Source organism: Stegodyphus dumicola, chromosome 2 (genome assembly GCF_044657685.1).
Source record: "Stegodyphus dumicola isolate Sdum_Otavi_A_Nest chromosome 2, ASM4465768v1".
NCBI classification, from domain to species: Eukaryota; Metazoa; Arthropoda; class Arachnida; order Araneae; family Eresidae; genus Stegodyphus; species Stegodyphus dumicola.
Window position 1 is genome coordinate 221,271,320 of NC_140769.1, and position 17,274 is coordinate 221,288,593.

The window sequence follows — 17,274 nt, forward strand, 5'->3', positions numbered from 1 at the left end:
ACGAAACATAACGCGTCTAGTGGCAGCGGCAAGAACTTCCTCAAATTATATTACCAATATTTTAAAGGCACTGATTTGTGTGACAAAGAACTCTTAATGGCAGCTAAAGAAGCAACTTTCGCATTTTATGCTGCTGTTCACTATTACAGCTTCTTGTCTACCGATTGTTCATCTAAATAACTCCGCAGCTCTTTGAAAGAAAGTTAAGACTAGCCAGAACAAAATGTGTAGCTGTTATTCTTAATGTAATTCAGCACTCTTGTTTCGGAGCTTCGTGAAGATTTAAACAAACCGAAGAGAGTGTATCAATAGATTTTTCCAACAAGAAATAAACTAAAACTGTGCCAGTTGTTGCGTTGTATTTTGTACCATATTGTGCAGTAAGGTTTTAAGGTTTTCAAACAGTTCTTGGTGAACCTAAAGAAATACTATCAAACCATTTAATGTCAATTATAAAAACAACTAAAGAAAAAAAAATATTGGATTTTTTGGAAATAATTAAAATACTATTTTTTCGGGTGTTAAACGTAGAGAAGAAAACAATATTTACAACAGAATGAAGAAAAAACTAGGAAGAAATATTGATATTGGTTTCAGAGATCACATTGTACATCACTGCTTTTAAACTGCAGCTGATGTTCTGCTTCTTGAAATTAAAGCTTTAGTGTATAAGACATTTCTCTCGCCTTCTTAGCGAGCCTTCGTAGTCTGCACGCTCAGTGCGTAATTGAGAAGTCCGCGGTTCGATTCCCGGCGAAGGCGTTGCACATTTTTCATCTTGCCCGCTTCCTAAAATGACCTCATGTCTGTACAGGTCATCAAATTTTATACATATTTTCCCATTTATAGGTTTCGAGTCACTAAAATAAACGAGTCCTATGAATTTGTAGTTGTAGATATAAAAAGGTTCTTCGATATGGCAACACTCCTTTTCTTTCACTATTTCCAGCTATTAACGAAATGCTTGAAATCTATGAAAGACTTAAATCTTATTTTTATTTCGAGAGAACATTGTACAGTGACGATAAAACAGTTTTTTAATGATGATAATGGTTAAATGGATTTGTAGTTTGTGCAAATGCAACTCAAATTATTTAACAATATCCTTATTTTACGAGAGCACAAAAGGCAGTGCAACTGATATTGTCAGTGGAACTGGATGAATTAAAAAATTTAAAACAAACCTGGAAATTGGAAACCTGGAAAAAACAAGAATTTAGACCATTTTATGACAGTCCTTCTTATATTCAGTTTGAAAAAACGACTTCCATATAGCAGAATGTTTTATTTAGATAAAAAATGAATTAACTCAGTCTGAAATTGAAAGTTATGTTGAAACAATTAATGAAACTGTCACAATTAATACAATAAACATGGATCAAATGGATCAAATTTTTGATAAAGTAGTAATTGCAAATACTTTTTTTTTTTTTTTTTTTTTTTTTTTTGTTAACTAATTCTGAAATTTGGAAAAGTAAAAGTTATGAAAAAAAATAGATGTAACTTTTCAGTCATTTCAAGGAGAAAAATCCTTCTTTTGCCGAGTTTTGCTCAGATAATAAAATGCATTTTCAGCATGGCAGGCGCATCAGCACCAATTGAAAAAGTATTCTTATCAATGAATATTATATCATATGAATAGAGATAGAATGGATGAATCAACCGTAAAAGCTTTATAAAGCTGCATAATTAACCGTGAACTAAATTGCAGCTTATCCCATTAAAAATAACAAAGAATTTTTAAAGAATGTTAGCACTAGTGACAAATACTAAGATCTTAATAATAAGATATGCTCAGTCGAGCTAAAAAATCTTTTTTCTCTCATTGTTGTTTTTTATCAAAAACTTCTTTATTTAGTCTTTTAAATAATAGGCTCTTATCATAATAAATTTTATCTCATACTGTGAGTATTTTCTCAAAATTGTTCAATGAGCAAAAAATGTCCTGGTTTGAGCAAATCTTATTATGGTAGACGTACTTTAAAGGCTTTCATAGTGTCTTGTTTATGGGTTTCTCAAGCAGGAGGATGCGAACTTCTGGTATCTTAGAAAACAGTCCTGCTACATCATAGAAAATGCGTTTTCAGGAAATTTCCAGAATGCTCAAAGTGACGAGAAATCTCCAAAGTGCCTCAAGAGCCCCGTAGGAACGTTTCTTGTCTTATCTCAGACTCTATTTGAGCTATTCTTATATTCAAATACCAGTTGACTCAGAATTAAAAGCATGAACCATTAAAAGTATAACCACATAACGCATGAACTAAACATATAAAAACACACTTAAAGAAGACGAACTTACGATTAAACAAAACGTACAATTATGACGCAAAACGCGTTGAATAAGTAAATAAATAAATAAAAACAGCAATAACAAATGTATAGCAAATTAAAAGCATAGAAATTAAATTTTGAAATAATAAATACACATTTACAAAAATACATTTTATTAATTTTTAGTTTTTAATATAAAGTAGTAGTAATATATATTTAGTTATGTTTTATCCCTGTGTGGTATATGAAGTCCCAGTACACTTAGTACCCAAGTTAGTTGGGACAATGGGGAAATTTGCCTGAGCTAGATAAGCATGGTTTAGAAGTATAAGGTAAGTTAAAATAAGCCTTATAAGCTTCATTTGGCTTTCCCTCATTCAAACATGTTCAAAAAAATTTTGCATAGGATGCTTTTGTAAATGGTTTGGATAGCTTCTAATTAAGCTCTTGAAGTTTACTGGACTATTTGACTTACTACTGAACTGAGACTGAAATTTTTGTGACATCTCAAATTACAGGGAAATAAACTGAGAACCAACTTTAAAATACATTAAAACCCCACTAGTGACAGTTTAGCTATTAATAAATTGATTGCAATGCGCAATATCTGGAAACCAAAAACATAATGTCTATGAAAATACATAAACCAAAATGTCCTTAGTTAAAAAAAATAGGTAAAAACAAACTATTCCTAAGTTTTCCTTTTACCGCAAACATAAAAAAATATGTTCCTAAAAAAAAAAAAAAAAAAGAGCGTTTTCAACAACGCTATTCCAATAATACCGTTTTTATTACCTTTCGAGATTGCTTTTAGAAACTTGTTTTTTCTGAAAATTGGCAAATAAATTTTCTTTAAGAGGGAAAAATAAATTCGTTGTATCATCTACGCTAAGAAATATTATTCCATCCATTGAATGATGTGTTTTCGTGAAACATTGTAATCCTCACGTTTATCAGTTGCGGTTGCGGAGCGTTAAAAGAGGTATGCAGGAAACAGAAAAATAAACCTAATCTTTCTGGAAAAAAAAGCAGCAGGGAGGAATAAACAAGTAAATAAATAAATAGAAATAGCTAGCTGAGCGAGTTCTTCCGACTCATTACGTAATCTCCTTCGCACTTTGAGATAGAAATAACGACTCTGCCTAACGTAAAAAAAAATAAAGGAAAAAACAACGCGTAAAGAAAAAAATAAATAAATCGAAAGCTAATGAGGATTTTTTTTTTTTACCTCTTTCGCTAGAAACTGCGTTCACATTTCTTTTGCTTAGTTTCTCTTTGTTCGAACTGTAACGCGAATATTCTTTTTTTCCCCTCAACCCCAAGTGAGCCCTAATTCAACTACTGCACTTTTCGCGTACACAAGAGAAAAGGAACTGTCCTCGAATTAGTTTCGCGGCAGTACGACTGTTTTGAGAAAATGCAATTCCATATCTTTACGAAGAGGACGTTATAAGCATTACTTTATAACTGATATTGCATTATAAGCAAGTCCACTTTACATTGCGAGCGCAAGATTAGATTCCAATTTGCTAAAATTGAAACATTTAAATGCATAAATCTAAAAACATAGGAGTGTAAGATTTTCACTATTGCAATTCTCAGTTACTGTAGAAAGTGACGAATCTTAAGAACTAGTTAGCGAATAATCGCTTAAATTCGTGTGACAAGAATAAACAAGATGGAAGGGTAACTAACTCTTTATTATTCCAATAAGATTTAACAAAACTCCGTCTTGGAGTGTACAATCAAAGCCGACACTTGGGCTTGAACTTAAGAGACTAAGAATACAATTAAAACTAAAATTAACTAAAGAAATATAGCCGAAGCTATCAAGATTCTGGACTAATTGGCCCTTAACTCTATCTGACTACGAAGCTTATCAAAGGCCTGAGTACGGCCGAGCGTAATAACAGCTTTGAGAGAGAGAGTGGCCAAAAGGCAGACATGCGTAAATCAGAAACTCTGATTTTCTCTCGCTAAGACCAAAGAACTTCGCAGTTAAATACCGCTCTTCCTCATTATGTATTCAGACGTGATTCTAAAACTACGTTCTGGCCCTGTTAATAAAATTAACATAATCCTTACAGGAGTTCTGAAGATGAATAAACATTTTTACTTTCTTTCCTTATTATGCGATAGTTACTTTTTTTAGTTTTTTACTTGCTGATAATTAAATGTGCCATTTTCCATTTTGAGTTCGATATGCTGATGACATTCTGCCATTCTTTAATGAGAATTATTGACGTCCTATGGTTTTAACCAAAGGAATAAAGAATGAAGAAAAGCTTATGTAAATAAAATATCTAGTAAAGTAATTAAAAATCATAATAAAAGTGTTCATCAGGTAATTCAACAATGAGATTAATTGATCAGTTAAAAATGCATTTTACTTTAAAAAAAAAAACTTCCTAGTTCAAGACAGCCTAAGCCAGCAAATCAATCTATTTCTTAATTTTCATACTACTAGTTACTAATTTTGAAACTTTATAATGCTCCATTTTGAAACGAAATGTTTTCTGGCCATATAGTAATATCTATGGCAAGTCTAACGTTTATTATTATTCCTAGTTCCTCTCGAAACTTTAAGGTCGCAAAGGATATGTTGTAGAGACTGGCGAGTCTGTTTGCAGTATTGTCATATTGATATGACGTGCATACTCCGATTAGTTCTTGGAGGTTCGTTTTATCACACCAGGTCCCTTTCTATGGTTTAACCTGGAACTACTATGGCAATGTATTTTACTTCAAAAGTTTTCACAGATTACAAGAATAGAACACTAAACGTTGAGGCAAAATAATGCCTAAATGTATAAGAAAAATAAGCTATTTAACAACCTGTTGAATCATTACGTTTTCTTGAAGCGGGAGGTGTGAAACATGAGCAATGCCCTCGCCGAGAATCGAATCTGGATCTCCTGAATAAGCGTCGAGTGAGCTACCATTACAACACGAAGGCATATTGGAAGGAGGAAGAAAATATACACTCCACCTTTTAACGAGGCGATTGGAGATTAGGGTACCCAATCGCCAGATCCTGATCGTGACAGATTATTGTCCACCACCTTAAAAATCGGGCGCCACTGTAGAGTCATTAGGATTTCTTGAAGTAGGAAATGAAATGAGAGCAAAGTCCTCGCAGGGAATCGAACCTGGACCTCTCCAATACGTGCAGAATGTGCTATCGTTACACAACGAACGCATGATGGAAGAAAGGAGAAAATACCTTATTAACCACTTATAATCTTCTAGCATAAGAAAATTCAATTATTGTAATCATTTTATATTCTCAACTAACAAGATATCCAAGGAAAGATAAGAAAGGAATTCGACACAGAATTGAACCTGGACTGGTGTCTATCTTGCGCAAGTACCATAAAAATAATTTTAATCGAATTATTACCTTCTTGATTATGCATTTTGGATAATTATAAATCTTATCTAAGCTATGCTAAGGTCGATCCCCTGTACAATTCCAGTCAAACGTGCACCACCGAATGCAGGTTTTGTTCCTACGCTATGTCTATTACGCATTGTCGAGGGTATACAGTTAAGGAGTCTATGCAATTGGGCACATGGACATTAATACTTTTATTCATTATTACAATATTATCACAATTTCATTTCTATTGTGTAACTAGTGTCGGAGGCATGCTATTGTCGATTGTAGCTGTCTCGATGCTACGCGGTGTCTATACTTCGCATTTTGATTGTAGTTTTTCTTTGCAGATTTGATTCTGCGCAATCTCGGAGCTCTTAGCGTAAGCCGATAAGATCAAATAATAAACTAGAGTACACTCAACATAGAGTGCACTCAACATAGAGTACACTCAACATAAAGTACACTCAACATACATATAGAGTACATTCAACATAACTGAGTTCGTCTAATTTCGAGGTTGATTGCTCTTAGTTAACGATCATTCTCAAAAGAGGTAAAACGACACCGCATTTCATATTTTTAAATAATAGACTAAATTTGAAAGTGTTTGCATAAAAAATCTTAGAGGACTATTCTAATCCAATTAATACTACATTGATAAGACTCAGAAATAGTCATAGAAATAAACTGATGAGACTGAGTCATAGGTACAGAAATGATTTAATAAGAATATAAAAAATTTGATTAATCCAGCCATTTAATCACTTTTGGAATCTAATCTCTCAACTCCCTTTCTTTCCTTGACGTTCTAGTTATCCGTAATAAATCTAATTTCTGCACTGAAATTTATTGAAACTTTTATAGCTTCCTTTCCATGCAAAATACTGACATTCTGCTTAAAAAGAACAGTTTCCTTTGACGTTTATATTGCTTTTATAACTGTTCTTCATAATTTGTGGAATCCAGTTATTTAGAAATTATCAAAAGGAATGACTTTCCAAACTGGCAAATATAATGTGCGTCCATAGACCAAACTATAAAATAAAAACATCAAAGAATAGATGTATGTTTAGAAATAGTGACATCTCAACTCCTGTTAACATCTTCGTTGTCTGTAACGCGTCTAGCGCGTTCAAGTGAAACTTCCGCAGGGCGGCCATAACGCGTCTCAAGCGTTATTCTACATTTTAAAACTTTTAAACGTTTAAAACGCTTTCTAAATGTTTACTTGTTTGAGTTTTTATTTTTTATTTTTTTTGTTCTAATACCTCCTAGAGGGTAGAACTAATCAGGCATTCTATTTCTAATTAAATTTGCCCCTGGTTTTATGAATATTCGCGCTATTTTACATAAGATACAAAACAGTGAGAGATGGCTTCAAAGTCTACTCAGCAGGAAAAGAGAAAAGATGAGGTTGTGAATTGGTAAGACAAGAAGGATATACGTTTGATGAGTACAGTCCATAATAATTCGATGATTGGTGTTGGAACACGGAAAAGAACTGTAAAATAAAAAAACGTTAATTGTAAAAGATTACAGCAACAAAATGGGAGGAGTGGACTGCCTGGATCAGATGTTATCAAATAATCCTGCTGTTAGAAATAAGCGGAGATATTATTATTTTTCCATTATGCTTTATTTCCTTATAATTTTACTTCATATTCATTGACATTCACATACTACGAAAGTCATGTATTGAAAGTTATGATGTACAGAGAAAACAACATTACACGCTACGAAAAACAGACGGCCGCTGGGCAAAAATTTTCGCGGACGGGAGAGGACGGCGAAAGGATTAATGCCAGATTAAACTGTGTATTTTGTAGTTTGCATATAAAAACTCGGAGTCATTTTCAGTCAGTAGAAAGCGTACAGTTAGTAGAAAAAAATTTCTTCCAGTGGAACAATATTATAACTTTAAATGTTGTTACAAATTAGGGTCTGCTATCGAAATCTTAGAGATGATTCGAGCAGCATGTAGTGATGCGGCAAAATCATCGTCGGGGAGAAAAAACTCAAGGCGAAAACACCGTGAAACAAAACATCGTCGGAGAAAATAAAGCAAAGAGAAAATATCGCAGTTATTAAACATCGTGGTACGAAGTATCGTCGTCGAAAATAAAAAAATTCAAAAACTTCGCAGTTTAAAAACATCGTCGTCGAGAATATCATTTTAAAAAATAAAGTACCTACAAATCATCGCAAGCCGTTAACATCGCAGACATGCGTTTTTCAGGCTTTAATAATTGTAAAAGTATACTCGCATAATGATTTGTGAGCTCAAGATGGAAAGAAGGATAATTTTTACTTTCATATTTTTATTAGCTAATAAATATTGGTTGAAAATGTAAAATGGAAACTTAAGCATAGAAAATTAATGCAACTTATAGCACTTAATAAAATTTTAAACTGACATAGTTAACTAACAAAGGTCATTAATAAATTATTTTTCATAAAGGTTTACTGGTAATTTTTCATGAAAAGTATAATCTAAAAAAGAATAGAAAAAAAAAGATAAGTAACTGCATGACTTTATCTATAAAAAAATTGCTAAGTTAATTATGACATTATTTTCTTCACTTTTTTTAATATGATACTCTTATAGTGAAAATTATTTCTTGTTTTGATTACATTTCTTTTTCTGTTTTTTAAAAATTTATTAGTTAATAAAAAATATGAAAGTAAAAATTATCCTTCTTTCCATCTTGCGCCTACAAATCATTATGCGAATACATTTTACATCCATTTACAATTATTAAAACCTGAAAAACGCATGTCTGCGAGGTTATCGTCATTAGATTATTTGTGGGTGCTTTATTTTTTACTACGATATCTTCAAGGACGATACTTTAAACTGCGAAGTTTCTGAAGTGCTTTGTTTTCGACGACGATATTTCGTGTCACAACGTTTTAGAACTGCGAAGTTTTATCTTTGCTTTATTTTCTCCCGCGATCTTTCTTTCCACGACATTTTCGCTTGCGTTGATTTCTCCTCGACGTTTTCGTCCGCGATGTCTTCGGCTGTAACCGGTGAATCATCGTTATCAGGAACACAAGTGTATGAGTGGTACAACAGTTTTAAATGTGGCCACGAAAGCATTGAAGGTGAATCAATGATAGGGTGCCCTTCAACTTCAAAGAATGATGAAAATGGAGAAAATTCATTATTTGGCAAAAGCTGTAACAGCCTGTAACAACTCAGCAACTTTAAAAAGTGCTTGGGATAAGCAAAGAAAGCTGCGGCTTAATTTTAGTTGAAAATATGAAAATGAGGAAAGAATATGTTCGATTTATGGCTTGGATTTTGATAGAACAGTAACAGAAAGATAGAAAAGTTTGCCGTGAACATTTTTTGACTACTGCCGGACAGGGCAACAATTTCTTAAAGCATATCATAGTGGGAGATGAAACCTAGTGTCGACAATAGTACCCAGAAACAGAAAGACAAAGTATAGAAGGGAAAAGACCGTATTCTCCCATCAAAAAGGCACAAATGTTGAAATCAAAGACTAAGATGACGCTGATTGCACTTTTTGATTGCAATGGATTTATTCACCATAAATTTGTCCCTGAAAAGAAATAAATTAATCAGTATTTCTAGAAGGACGTACTTTTTCAATTAAAAAGTAGAATAAGGCGAGTTAGAAAGAAACTTTAAATTCTGAGCAATGGCTTCTTTTACGCGATAATGCTAGGCCCCTAGAGCGTTGTCTGTACAACAATACGTTCAATTGCAGTGATGAATTAACCCACTATATTCTCCCGACGTATCGCCAACTAATGTTTCCCTTTTACCGAAGCTTAAAATGGCCATAAAAATGTCTCAGGCCTATCAAATGTTACGCATATTTTGGGAGCGGTTAGATCCAACGTCTATAAACAGTGTTCCGATGACTTGAAGAAATGTTGGAAAATTGTATAGACTCTTCTGGCGATTATTTTGAAGGAGATAAGTTTGAAAGAGTAATTTTTTCTTATCTATAAGAAACTATATATAGGAAATTGTACGGTTAGTTAATGGGCAAATTTTGTATAATAAATGTATGAGGCGTAAAGCAATTATCAAGAACATCTCAAGCTGAAACATGTTGCGCAGCCTTTTTAGAGTCGGTCTAAATAGCGTTATACAATGCTTTTGTATTTTGAGGGGAAAATTGCGTACTGATTTGAGGGAATAAAATTATTTATCGGCATCTGAGTGTGCATCTGAATATTCAGATGAAATAAACTGACTTCTAGATGACAGCGTTTTGAAAATGCTACTTGATGTTAAGAAGGATTGTTTCTCCAGTTGAAAAATGATCGTGAGTATAAACTGTTATGTCAGTATGTCGGCCGAATACTTCCCTGTTTTTGAACAGCCTATTTTTGTGATACGACGTTTCCGTCCTGAAAAAAAAAGGGGAACGAGATTTTGGTTGATGGATATTCGCCTTCAGTGCCAAGTATAACAAGATATAATAAATGTTCAAACAAAATGGTAGAATTTCATTGAGCGATTAGAAAACAAAATTGACATTTATTTAGTTTTTTAAAATTTTTCTTTTAAATTCGAGAATGGTTTTTATTCATAGTCAGTTTGAAAGGTATTAAACATATGCTTTTCAGATGTTTTTGCAGTATAATGGTCAGCCAAAAAGTCCGGCAATCTTCAGACTAGATTTCAGATGACTAATCCACTGACTTCTGCAAGAAATTCTAGTCCGAACCATTGTATATTTTTACAATCCTTATAAAGAAATTAACGTATTTCGTTAATTTTCTTTCGCTGCTTTTAGTACTCTGTTATATAAAGTTTTCCAGAATAGTGTCTTTTATTTCTTGAATCTGAATGCTTATAAATTTTTATTTAAAATCTGGAAGATATTACATAAAAGCAGTTACTAAAAATCCAGAAAAACAAAAATAAGTCAATTATAAATTATATTTTTCACTTTAAATTACCTTAAAGGAAAGTAGAAAAAAGTACACACATTAACTAATATAGGTTCCACTTTAAAGAGGGATTATGTACTTGTAAATTAAAATTTACATCTAACGGTCTTTGTATTAAGTCCTCCACATGAAGATGGCAAATGCGTCCATTTGTTTACTCGGATATTGCGTGACAAGTAAATGCAAAAGAATTTAGACACATGTAATTTAGTAGCTTTTGCTTAATTGCGTCTTTTAGTTCAATTTAAGGTTGAGGACAAAATTGCTGTGGGCAGGAAAAACTTAAAATGAAATTGAACTTTCCATAAATTATCTACGTATGAGTTCCTGTAACATCATTACTAATTTAACTAGAGAAATCTTAACTTACATATAATATTTTTAATTAAATCCATTCAGAAGCCCCAAATACGTAGCACAGGCCACTCTGACTGATGCATATGATAATGCATATGAGGGCTACTTGGCAAGGACGATAAACCTTCATGGATAACGTTTTAAAGAAAATTTGCTCTGCTCTGCTTACACATCGGGAAAGTCAGGAGAACCTTGTGTGAGGATTTGAACTGAATCGAACAAACAGTGTTCAACGGTTTTATCTACTTAGTCCCTTAGTATGCAAAATCAGAAAGAATAACAGAGAATTAACTTGCAAAAATTAATTAATCTTGAGATAAACATTGCGGTGTAGCTCTAATTTGACAAATGAAACTGTAAATACATGTTTTTTATATTTTGCAATTCTTTATATTATTCTTCTGCCATCCCTTTCTTTCAAATAAAATTTTCATTATGAGACTTTCTACACCTTTCTTAAATGAGAAATGGTTCCTTCTATCCTAAAAACGATCTTCGTCTCCGTTTCCAACAACGCTCCACTGACTTCTCAGTTCCCGCTAAATTACTAGCAGTTTCTACAAGCTTTAAGAAAGCAACAAAAACCCAAAGAGCGAAAGGAAGAAACATTGCACCGTAAAATAAAAGAAAATGCTTTTAGTTTTATTTTCCTATTTTTAAATGCACCCTTTTAAAAAGTTTTCCTCTAGCAACTATAAAAATCACACACAAATCTTTTTTCGGAACCGAAAATCGTTCAGCTTTTGAAAAGGAGTTGAAAACTTATCTTTGTTTTCCACTCAAAAGCCTAGGGAGTTGTATTGCGTTGTAAGAGGTGTAAAATTCCTGCATTATGAAACAAAATAAATATTAAATAGGTGCTGAGGATGCCGACTAATCCTTGGAAAAGTTCTTTTTCAAAAGTTTAACAAGATCGCTTACAGCCATCTGATCAAACCCAGCTTTTGAATTTATAATAAATTCTTTAAAAGCATTTGCGGAAACAGTATAATTTTATAAAGATATTAAAAAGTGTTAGTAGGTAACAGTAAATTAATCTGTAGAAAATTCACTTGTTTCCTGTAATTTGTTTTTCATTTAATTTTGGATTTTGCTCGAGTAAACAGTACATAAAACCTAAAAGTTTTTAATGTAAATTCATATCTTCAGACAGTAAAATTTAATTCTCCATATAATGCCTTTTTTCTTTCTTTGAAAGTCGGCATTTTCCACGTTGCATACTCATCTGATACCGAGTGAACAGATCGCTAGTAACTGGTAGTTTATATCCTGGCAAATGAGCTGGTTGTGAAGAGATTTTATGGCTTACCTTATGTGTAACGTGCATACAGGCCAGATACCCTTTGAAAACCCTTTACAAGAAATCCTCGTAAGATAAACAGTTCTTTTGTAATCAACCAACTGCTTCATATACTTTATCTAGTACTTTAATTTCCTTTGTTGTCTAATTTTCATTACTGATCCAGAAATAATATTCATGATAGCTTTACCACAAAGCAATTCATCATTCATATACCCCCGTAAGTGAAAACCTCTCTGTTTGTATGAGGTTTCACAGTCCCTTCCCCAATTAGTTCCTTGTGCTACATGTATTTTTACATTTGGCCATTCTTAATCCATACACATTTTCAGGTAGGTTAGCTACGCTTTTGACTTGACAGTTGTAGCCATGGAATGAAGAATAAACGATCCGAAAATTAAATTTCAAATCTGTTGTCATTCCCTTCTTTCCATCAATGAAATTCCGAGTTCCATACTCAAGGACCCCATTCCGGATATAAATTTCTGGGGGTATATACAGGATTCCTTGCCGTCAGTGTTATTTAATACATTAGTCAAACTAAGAGAGCCATAAAATTTCGCGTGAGACATAGGACCATGAGACACAGGTAAGGAAAAAGGAAACACAGAAGTCTTCTGTTGCCCAGCACTGTTAGTCCGAAAATCACACTTTCAATTTTTCTGCAACCAAAATTATTCAAAAAACATATTCCATGGGTTAATTAGATTTTCTAGAGACATTTCATATTAAAAACATCTTTCTGTTCTAGTTAACGACCCTAATTACAATCCATCTTTACCTTCAGCATTTAAAGAAATTATGTTTTAATTCTCGTTTTATCAACAGATGGGGCCAGTATCTTAACTCCTGTCCAGTCTTTCTTATCTTATCTTATCTAATCACTGTATTTTATCTCGTTCATTTGCGCTTTTGCAGCTGAGGATGATGGTTCTGTAAAACCATCGAAAGTAGTCCTGTGAAAATTTGAAAATATAACGCTGATTTTTGCTTTTTGACTTCTAAATTAATGTAAACACTATATCTATATAGAATCACCAACTGTTGTTCTTCTGACGTATGAAGCTTTATAATTGTATTTGAGACCATACGAAAATTTCGACTCTTCACTTATTATTGTGTCAATTAAAATTATAAATGTTGTAAAAAATATGGGTGCCAATAGTAATCAAAATATATTAAAAATTTAAAGATAATTATTTTATGGCCCTGGAATATGTTGTGGTACAACAAACCCGCAAATGAAGAAATTATTAGGATTTTACCTGTACTGCCTAATAACCCTAAATTAGGTAAAAGATTTACTTACCCATGTAACAGTGCCAAAAAATGTAATTTGTAATAAATATCAAGTTCCGCCTGTGAAAACATGTGATATTTCTTCAAAACCTTATTAATGTAGTAGAAATTTGGATACATACTTAGTGAAATAAAACCAAGGCAAACACCAATTACATAATGACACTTGTCAATTCGTCATTAAGAACAGAACTCAGTATGAAGCAGAAATCTTGAAACATTACAAAAATCATTGATTATTTTTCAAGGAAATGCTTGTAGAATTTTCTAGAACTTGCTAGGAATAAAAAATGTCCAGCTACTTTTAACCAAAACACATAGCTTAGCCTCGAATTAAAAAAATGGCACAAAGCTTCCAACGTCTTCCTGTATTTAAGGGGTTTTCTTCATCTTAGGGTGGTGTTAGCTGAGGAAGTCGATCTTCTTGATGAATAAATAGTAAAGATTTTCACAAGTTAAGCAAACGAATAATTACATGGAGACCAATTCCATGAAACTTGCTATTGAAAATGCCACACAGAATCGGCGAGGGAAAAAGCCGCAAACATCTCTTGCCTCCTACATTTAAGGTAGTTTCATTCAAGCGATAAAAAAAGTAACAGAATAAAAAATAACGCACAATCCTCCAAAATTGTTTTATGGCCTCTTTAGAGCTGGCTTCCGTTGCCTCTCAAACGAATTGGAATTCGAAGTGAAAAATGTGGAGTGCAAAATGTGGGGGCTTGCTTTTCCAAGCCGTGCACAATACTGTTTAAATATAAAATTATGCATAAAAGTATTAAGAAAATGATGTACATTTACAGAATTTGAAGGTAATTTAGTAATTAAGATTTTTTTTTTTTTTTTTTTTTTTTTTTTTTTTTTTTTTTTTTTTTGCTTTCGAGCATGATTTCTTTGAAATTGCTAACCAAAATTCAGGAAATTTTGTTTTGGCCAGTTGTATAAACCTTTGCATGATTATAAGCTGTTCAACTACTATGCTTCTTGGAAAAAAGTTTAAGAATTAGTTTTAATGTTATGTTAAAAATAGTGGATGTGGAGCTGTCAAAAAAATATAAAAAATTGAATTACATATTTAAAAATATGTAATTCTATCTTCTTAAAATAGGTCGTTTCAGTAGCATTATATTTCTAATTTGGAAAAAAAATCAGCAAAAAATACTGTTTCTTCGTTCTTAATCCTGTTCAGAGTATATATTAGAATTTTATCTCGATGACGAAGAAAGAGCACTGCTTTTATTTTATTTTAAATACTTTAATATCGGAAACATAAAGAGCAAATACGATATGAAGAATTGGAAATCAGCGCATGATATAAACTAATTGGTTATAAAGGTAATGAGCATTAAAATGTGTTATATTTTTGGCATATTTTGACCTCTCAAAGGTATCCATTAAAGGCTCCTTCATCCATCTAATATGCATTAAGAAATCTTCCATTAAAAACCTTAAATACAGGATACAGAACGCATTCTATGACTCAGTGATCTCTATCTGAACTCATTCCTAGAACAGATATTTAAGATTTAACACATTAAGACTCTTTGAGGCATGAAAATACAAAAGTATAGTGCTTAATTTGATTCTGAATATAAACAAACCTTCTATATTTCAATATTTAACAATGAATTCAGCTGAAGTTCAGTTCTTTGTTTCGGTGTCTGCGTTTTTCACAATTAAGCAATAAAAGTCGGAAAATATAAAAATAAATTTTCAGTTTAAATTAAGAAAAAAATAGGGGATTGCAACTAGATGTCGCCACGCAAGCTTTCAGTTATGATTTGTATTTATTTTGGATGTACAGGATATTTCACAGATAGGAATATTAAAGAAAAATTTCATGAGCAACTTACATAAGTATATTTATCTAAATATACTCTATTATTTATATAGGGCGCATCTTTCGGTGCTTGAGAATGATAATATTGATCAAATTCTGAAATAAGTGTGCTTAATGTGCTCAAAGGAACATAGAGAAATTGGGAAAGGAGGCATAGAAGAGCCAATTTCTGTGTCATCATGACACCAACTGACCGGCAGTATCGAAAACCATTTTTCTGATGACCGAGTTATTTCGAAAAGCTTCCAAGATCTTCTGAATTAAGTATTACCTATCTTTCCCTATGGAGTGTTTAAACAAAAATGCTTATGCGCTATACAGTAACTGGAAAAAAAAACAATTACTAACGATTACTAACGACATCTTGTAGGCCACCTAAAAGTGCAGCATCCCGTTTGACCGTGCCTGAGCAGTGGTGGTTTTAAGCAAACATTTCCAGCATCTCCTCTAGTATGGATATCCATCTTGCAATGTAAGGTACGGCAGTAGTCATATATGCATGTTCAAAATCCAAGTTTGTAAGGATTATGTTAATTTTATTAGCAGTTAAATTTTGAGTTAAACTTCCGGCCAGAACGTAGTTTTAGAATTCCGTTTGAATGCAAAAGGAGGAAGAGCGGTATTTAACCGCGAAGTTCTACTGTCTTAGACAGAGGGAACCAGAGATTCTGGTTAGCACCCGTTCGCCTTTATAGTCTACCCTCTCTTAAGCTATTATTACGCTCGGCCGTACTTTAGGCCCTTGATAGCTTCTCAGTCAATTAGCGTTAAGGAGCCAACTCCGTTAGAAGTTTGATTAGCTTCGACTATACCTCTTCAGTTAAGTTTAATTCTTAGTTTCCTAAGTTGAAGCCCGAGTGTCGGCTTTATTGTACAACTCCAAGACGGAGTTCTGTTAAAAATTAGTTGGAATAATAAAGAGTTATTTCACCCTTCTCTCTTGTTGTTTTCTACCTCACGAACTCAAGCGATTATTTGCTTACTAGTTCTTAAAATTCTTCACATTCAACTGTAACTTAAAAGTACACAGTACAGAATCTTTACAAGTTGCCTTTGAAAAATTAATATTTTCTTGGGTCTAGTATCGGAAGAATTACCCTTTCTTGAATGATGCGAATTTTAAAGAGCGGTAATTGCTTTATAAATGTTTCTTAAAATTCTACGTTTAAATTTGCACAGAACATTCAAGTTATGCTATGCTTACTTGTCTCTTTAATCATGAATTAAAATATGTTTTTGAATACATATTTTAATTAATTAGCTTTTGATTACTACTTGTTCATTTTAAAGAAACATTAATAACTTTTATAATTTTTAATCATTTTCTTAATCTATATGTTAAAATACTCATTATAAAACAGGGCATAAATAACTTCATTGCAGAAGGCTGTAGCGTTGCGCGCCTCCAACTTGCACGCAACAAAGAGGTGACTGTGAAAACTGGATAAAAGACAGAGTCTTATTAAGGGTTTAAGTCCCTTTTTATTCAACGTAATAAATTACAAGTGCGTGCTCTTGACGCTCACAAACTGCGCCAACTCGGCGGTCAAATAAAAATAATAACCTGAAAAGAAACTAAAGACAAGACTCCTACGAGGCTCTCTAAAAGTAACTAACTCACCGCGTTTTACAATTCCGCTGCTAATTCAGCAAACTTGAAGATCACTTGAACGATTAACACTACTTCCAGGCAAGCACACAGGCCGAAACGCGGGGTTCTTCAATTTCTGGCCAACTACCTCCGCGCTCGTGAAGTAAGAATATCACACCTCGAACTCGTTTCCTTTCTATTTAAATCAGAATACTTCCGCTGATAATTTGAATCCTTGCGCGTTCTACTAAAATTTACATACTCTGGCATTGGCAGTTCCAGAGGAAAGTAAGGCTTGACAG

General features: G+C 32.9%; 1 protein-coding gene across 1 annotated transcript in view; it reads left to right on the forward strand.

The window, feature by feature from the left end:
* Positions 1–17,274, forward strand: part of LOC118183246 (neuronal acetylcholine receptor subunit alpha-10-like) — a 213,289-nt gene that overhangs the window by 128,259 nt on the left and 67,756 nt on the right. The window lies entirely within an intron of this gene.